The sequence below is a fragment of the Nestor notabilis genome, unplaced genomic scaffold (genome assembly GCF_000696875.1).
Source record: "Nestor notabilis isolate BGI_N333 unplaced genomic scaffold, ASM69687v1 scaffold5402, whole genome shotgun sequence".
Classification (NCBI taxonomy): Eukaryota; Metazoa; Chordata; class Aves; order Psittaciformes; family Psittacidae; genus Nestor; species Nestor notabilis.
This window is the reverse complement of record NW_009919543.1, coordinates 1-7,745: the sequence shown is the minus strand read 5'-3', so window position 1 is coordinate 7,745 and position 7,745 is coordinate 1.

The window sequence follows — 7,745 nt, the reverse complement described above, 5'->3', positions numbered from 1 at the left end:
GGGGGCCCGTCCTACCCCCTAGGTGAGCATCAAGGCCTTGCGGCAGGATCACAGCTTTGAAGCCACTGTGCCATCTTCTATGTTCATCCCACCTTCTGACCCACTTTCTCTCTCGTGCAATATCCTGCTGACAGCATACAGGATACAGCCTGTATCTCCTGCAGGATGCCTTTCCAGCCTTTGTATAGCTCCTGTTACCCTCAGCTGCTGCAATCAATAGTCCCTCCCGCAGCCATCCCACCACACAGCTTCCTCTTTAACAAGCCGCAGCCGCTTGCCTGCAGCCTGTCTGGATGTGATTGATCACAACTCAAACTTCCCAATCGACTGCGAAGCCAAGGGCTGAGGACTAATTGATCACTTTCTGCTCTCTCAGCAGCTACCTGGTTATTTTGCTCATAAAATAAAAAAAAAAACCCACAAAAAAGCATGAGCTCCACAGCATGTGGGGAGACCAGGCCCCCAAGAGCCACCGCAGAATTTGTAAGGTCCTTTTCTTGCTCATGCCACTTCCATGCAATTCTGGATGGAGATCAGGAAGCAGAGCTCCGCAAGTGCTTGGTGGCAAGCAAAGGTTAAAAGACATACTGTGGCTTTGGGCAGAAGGACCATGTTTCTGGATAGCCCCAGGATGCTGCTGCCTCCAAAAGTTGCTGGCTTATGTATGCTGTCAGTGAGGTGGTGATGGGATTATGAAACAAACACGTTGGTCAGCTTTCACAGAAGTTTTGTTCTCCTTGACCTCTTGACTTGTGGCATCACATGAGCTCAAGTGCACTTGCCTTCATGTGTGACTGACTACACATGACAAAAAATGAGCCATCAACAGTGCAGGAACCAGACTGGGCAGCACATGGCCATATGCTGATGCAACCTTACAGGTCTGTAGAGCGCATGTATTGCCCAGGGCCTCCTAGGTCTACCCTGACTCTCCTGCCAGCCCTTCACCATCCAATTCTCCTGCAGCTGTGTCTCTGCAGAAACATGTCTCTAGCACACACAAGGCAGCTTCTTCTGAAGAACAAGAAGCAACTTCTAGTTCCCCAAACTGCACCACCTACAGTCGTCATGGAATTGTGACCTGCTCCCCCAGTGCAAGGCACCAGGTCGTGGCTGTTCCACTGCCTCTCCTTCATTCTCCAAGCCCAGTGGAGGGAAGAAAAGATGAGGAAACTGAGGAAAAGGCAGATCTTGCCTCTGCATCAGCTTAGGGCATTGCAGAGTGTAAGGCTGAGAGCATGACAGCTCACCAAGGCCGGGACTAGTCTGCAAGGGTGGCAGAGCGATGAGTAATTTCCTCTCCTGCGGCATCCAGCCTGGTGCGGTGCAATGGAAAGTCACAGGCAGCAGAAAGCTGTGGCCCTTGTCGGCCATCTCAAAGGAGGTATGACCTGAAGACTTTGAGAAGAGAAGCTTATCACCCTCCGGAGACCACAGACCAACCCTGAAACGTCAAGGCAGCCACATAACACCTCTGAACTGGAAGACCAGCTGCTCAGCTGCTCCAAAATCAGGTCACTTATTATTTCACAGTGGGGAAACAGCCAACTACTTTTAGAAAAAAAACTCTGGAGAAATACAATTCAACTCAATATTGATTCCCACAGCTCTGTTACAGACAGACAGAATTAATTCCCAGGATGGAAAGAAACATATGCCTGTGTATCAAAACAAAATACAGAAGCCTTTCCAGTTCTTCAGCTGCATTTCAATGGAAACCAGAAGGCTGTCACGATGGAAAGATTTCAGTTTTCTAATTAATCCTCCCTGCTGAGCATTTAATGCCACTAATTGATGAGGAGAGGCTGGGCCCAGACAGTGTTTGCAATCGCTTTTTCATATCTTTAGACCAAGTTTTCTCTAAATTAAATAATAATAAGGCAGATTTGCTCCCTGCATGCACTGTGTCCTTCTCCAGCTCCCTCCTCCCTAGAAGGTGTCTAGCTGAAGGAAGGAAGGCGAAGCCATGTCAGAGCTCATTTACAAGAGCTGGAAGTTTTCCTGGAAAACGTCATCTGTGATACTGTCACTTGCACAGAACACGCCAAGAGAAAGACCACTGGTGCCAGGGACATAGTCTGTACCATGAAACACCCAGCCCCTAACCTCCATGGATCTAGGGGATAGCTTCTCCCAGTTCAACAGAGCAATCGCTCAGCCAAGAGATGTCCTGTAACACCTCCAGAAAACTACACAGAATGCACCACGTCAGGAAACGGGTCATCACACCCCACACACAGTGCCATCACCAGCAAAACCTCCCACTGGTGACAGAGCAGGTCGGTTGCTCACCTGCACCACAGAACGGTACTGATTTCTAATCCTAAATATTTACCTCACACTGACATTGACCAGAAGGCACCTCTGGAGCCAGCAGAGAGATCCTAAATGCAAAAGCCATGACAGTCTCAATATGAGAAGGCAGTTCAGCACATGCCTGGATATGAAATTTCTGCTTCCACCCCCAGTTTTGAGCACATGCCCTAGCTCTTCCCTGAATTAGTTAAGGGCAGAATCTGTCCCTTTATATTCAACACTCGACAATTTCAATTTGGGAGATGCTGAGTGCTCTGAGCTGCAAATGAGATCGGGGAGTGCGAAAGGGAAAAAAATACACGTGCATGAGGCTGTGCTATGGTAACTAAGGAATAATAAATGAAGCAGTGTTGATGGTCCCCAGGCTCTGGCCTGAAACTCCAGCACTGGTCTGTTTGTCATAGCAATAGCATGTCCACCTGCACCTTTCTGACATCTCCTCTGGGAGTCTTCACGCACGCCACTGCCATAGATCACGGAGCCCAGACCAGCTGTGCAGATGTCTAGCTGGCTGACCTCTCCTTAGCAAAAGGCTTCCGATTTTTTCGTTCCCCCTATTAATATTAGTTTCCAAGCCACCTACTCCATCATAAAGTAAAATTAGCTTATTCTTAGAGCATTAAAAAAAGACAAGCTCGAGCTCATGCCTGCACAAAGCAAGTTCCAGCAAGTCAATGGGAAGGCTCCAAGCATGCAAAGAATGTCAAGTCTAGAGCTTTTGGCCCCTTTTCTACACAATCCTATTGCTGCAAGCAACTGTGTGCACATGCAAGTCAAGTCACGCACGTGCAGAGTCCCTCACCTGCACAGGCTGGCTGCTATGCTTCCATAGTACCCAGAGTAAACTACTCCTGCCTGCCCAACAGCCTATTAATAAATATACACTAGGGAGAAAAACTGCACGCCAGCAGGGAGGTGGACAAGATGATCTAATAGGACCTTTTCCATCTCTTTTATGCTTAGTCACAGAATAAATATCTCCCACGTTGTAGAGAAACATGCTGGCTTTGCTTGCCTGCTTATGTTGGGAGAGTGTTGCCCTCTGAAGACATCTCGTTTTCTGGCTGCTATTTCACTCACGCTAACAGGACTTACCCAGGGAGAGTTAAGCAAAGGAGGGCTTGCATTTTCCTGGCTTTTGGCTTCAGTGAGCTCAGGGGCGCCTGAGTGAGTCCCATAATTCCCGATCTCAGCAGCCACAAGCAGTGCAGGAACTTCATTTCTATATTAACAGAGCACTTGTGCTTCTCTGAGCATTCCAGCCTGATCTTGTCCAACGTGGAGAGGCACTCGAGTTACTTCTGCAGAAAGCAGGTTGGCAAAAAAACAGACAGCGAGCATCCCCTCCATCAACCAGCCAGATCAAGCCTCCCACAACAGACTGCGAGAAATCAGCTCAAAAAACCCCCAATCCTAACCACCCCACAAAGGGAAACACAAGGAACCAAAGGGTTTGGGGAGAAGAGTATGCAGTACAGCTTAGATAAGGCATCTTACATTGGAATTGCACTGGCACTGATTAATGCCGCTAGCAGCAGCAAGGCCCTCTCTTAGCTTTAAAATGCAGAGAAAGGTCCAGCAGCTACATTACTGCAGCATCTCCAAAGCATGTCCATGCAAAGCATGTACCAATATGCAAGGTTTCTGCAAGAGACCATCACATGTAATCCAAAGAACAATTGGGAGCCTCTGGATCACAGATCTGCAAATTTCACCATGTAAGGAAAAAAACCTTTTATCAGATAAACTATAAAATAATCCACACACCATAAAACAAAAGCCACACCATCTAGATCTCTTGCAACAAGACAGACACCAAAGGATGGAGAAATAATGCTGCAAGGGGAGTCAGGAAGTTTTGCTTCATTCCAGTTCAGCTGCTGGATGACAGGATGACCCTGAGCATTGCCAATTCTCATAGGAATCAGAGTTTTTCATGAGCACCCAATTCTAGAGTCACATGATTACATCAGAATCCACACTTCCTTTTTTATTTTGTTAAAAAGAAGTACTTGTAGACGTCAATAAAAACTGAGGAAATTAATGTAAATCGTGACGTTTGAAATGCTCAAACAGAAACGGAAAAAATATTTAGAAACAAATCACTTAATTATTCTATTTTTTTGGAAGAAACAATGTGATCCAGGATTCTTTTCCCCCAGCATTATACACTGGAAAGCTTAGAGTGTGCAGGGAATGACTTAATCTGGGGGCATCTCCACATTACCATCTGCAAGTTACAGATGAGAAATACAGCTTTCACAGCAACACCTGCCTAGGAACTAGGTAGCTCCTTTGAGGAACCCCAGTGCTGGCCTCTCTAGTCAAAAGAGCATTATGCATTGGGGAATGATATGAAGGCACAGCACTTATAAAAATTAAAATTAATAATAATACAGCAGAACAGCTTTCCAAATTTTCCTTCTACCTCTTATACCCAGCATCAAGCAGGCTAAAGCCCTGGAAGTCAGCTATGCCAGCTCATCTGCTGGCATCCTCTGCTCACCATAACTACTGGATTTATAGCCACTGGTAGGTCTCGCCCAGCAGAAATACCTTTTGTTAGTAACTAGTGTGTAAATAAGGACTTGACCTGAAGAAGAAGCCTTTGTTGCCTCTTACAGAGCTCATCCCATGCTGCTGCCGAGCCCTGGGGCAGTGCTTCACCCTACTGTGCCAGCCACCACAGCATTGCAGGCACATGAGCTGCAGCTAGCCACTACTAAAGAGTAATAAACTCTGGCCCACATTCAAATATCCATGAGCACCATGAAGACAAGACGGCAGGTCACATTCATTTCCTTCTTTTGCATTGAAGAAAGCTATTAAGATCTACAAGACTTTGATCTAGGGTGTGCTATGCTAGGCATATCCATGGAAAAGGGGGTAAACACAACTCTTCTGTTCAATCATAGAATCCTAGAATGGTTTTGGTAGGAAGGGACCTTAAAGCTCATCCAGTTCCAACCCCCTGCCACAGGCAGGGACATCTTCCACTAGGCATGATCGCTTAAAGCCCTGACTAGCCTGGCCTTGAACGCTGCCAGGGATTAGGCAGCCACAGCTTCTCCAGTGGTTGTTAAACAGGTTAGTCACCCATTAAACCCATGGTCTTTACCCACTATGCCCAAAGCTAACCGAGATGGAGGGAAGTTCAGAGGAGGAAAACAGGAAGGACATGGGAAATCATGGCACACACAGCAGCTTCAGGTGCAGGGTACATGCACAGGCAGCTACCCTAGAGCCGAGGCCAAGGGGTAGCATCCACCACACCGACTTGAGCCCAGATGTGCCATTCCTCGAGCAAGAAGGATTTGCCTTCATCAGCCATGCAGGCAGGGACAATGTCAAGTCGGCTGTTCCTGCCTCGCAAGACACACATAGAGGCAATAAAAGGAAGCCTCGCTGTTCTCGCTGGCAAATGTTTCTGGGTTTCTGTATTATCTCATCTTTGAGATTACAAGGAAGTGAGCGCAAACCTGTTTAGTCACGTTGTTCCCGCTCACCCCTGGCCAACAGCTGGGCCATTACGCTTCTGTGTTACTCCTGTTCCCAGGACAGATCTGCTGCCCCTCTGCAGCCCTTGGGCAGCTCTAACCCATTCCCACAGCGCACAAGGACACACACTTCTGCCTGCCCCAGCTGCAGACCTTAACCACAGCCAAGCACTGGCAGAGAACATGCACAGCACCAGAGGTCAGTGCACATCTATCAAATTCCTAAACTCAGCTCACATTGCTGCATACACTGCTTAATTAGCCTAACCCTCACTCCTAGCACCACCTGCAAAGCACAGGCACACTAAATCTACCACTCCATGTATCTGCCTATTCAAACAATTACCTTCTGCTTGTCAACGATTTCCTCTCCCTTCTCTCTGCCTGCTCTCAGATGCCTCTAGAAGGTGGCGAGCCTTGGGAAGGACACTGCTGAGACTGCCACGACCTGGTTGCAGTGGTGGCAAAACACTTGGGGACCTCCTGCTATCTGAAGTTATCACACAGCTATCACTGCTCTGATTCTCCACAGGGATGTGAGTGCTGCCTCCTTTAGAGTGCACAGACAAAACCACAAAGAGAATCCAGAGTCTACAAATATGGGGGTTTTTTTATTACAGAAATAATATCAGATTGACCAAACTCCAAACCACCTCTTGCTAATACTCTGCCTTGCAGCATCGCTACAGAACCAGAGTCCTCTATTTGAGCAAACAGTATCCACAAGAAAAAAAGTGATGCAATTATGGTTTCATTTTCAGAATTTTCTCTGCACCTCCTTCTCCTTCCTGAGAAGGACTTGCTTTAAAAGCAAAATACTACCCATAATGTTTTCAAGAGGAAAAACACAGCACACAGCTCTGTAGCACCTTTCCCCTTCTTACAGCAAAACATGATTAAATGAGACACGCTACAAAAGCTAAACAGGTGTGGAAGTTACAGGGTTTGGGATTTCCCCCCCCCTTTTTCAGATGAATTAAGTTATTAAGTGAGCTCAAAAACACAGATCACACATACAAAGAAACGAGTTTGGAAATCCCCCTCCCTTCAACCCCACTGCTATTTGCTAAGGAAACCAGATGCCCAAACCCAGCCAAAAAATGATCTCAGCCATTCTTAAGAGAGCCTACAGTGCATTTTCATGAGTCATGGAAAGCAACAACTCGTTGCTTTGGTAATGCTAGGTAAGCAACTGGTCACCCATCCACAACCAGACTTTCAGCAGTAAGTCAAAGAGCAGACCATTTCTTGACAGATTATGTCAGAGACAGCCCCAAAATAGAGCCTTGTGGCAAGTCTACCTTTCAGGTTTTACAGGACATGCCAAAAAGCATGCCCTATAATAGCATTTAGCAAAGCATTCAGCAGACAGGATGCCCCATCGTCCTGATCCTTGCATGCAGGGGTTCCCACCTCCCATTCCATGCTCTCAGAGCAGGCAGAGATCCCTGCTATGGACAGCAAATAGAGAGGGAAGCAACAGATGGAGGCAGGGATTAGCAAGAAGTGAAGTCCCTTACCCATACTCTCCCCAAGAGCCAGGGCTGACAGGAAACCTGCTGCCCACCAGCCCAAAAAGTAATACCAGGGCAAGCAAGCTTGTAATAGGAATTGCAGGGTGCTTCATCCACCCAACCTCTTCTAACCATTCCAGCACATACACGCACAACTTCATGTGTATTTGCACACAGGCACATGAAAATTGCTTGCTCTTATTTCCCAAGGACTGCAAGCTAATAACCAGAAGGATGACAACCTGCAGTTAAGCAGAACACTGCTATGTCTACCACCACCTCAAGACTCATGCAATATACATACATGCAATATGCATACATGCATTTCACCAAAGCACTGCAAAGGGAGAAGCAGGCTTTTGAAGTATGTATTATATATATCCCATTTCCCTACCTACTATATAATATATATAGTATG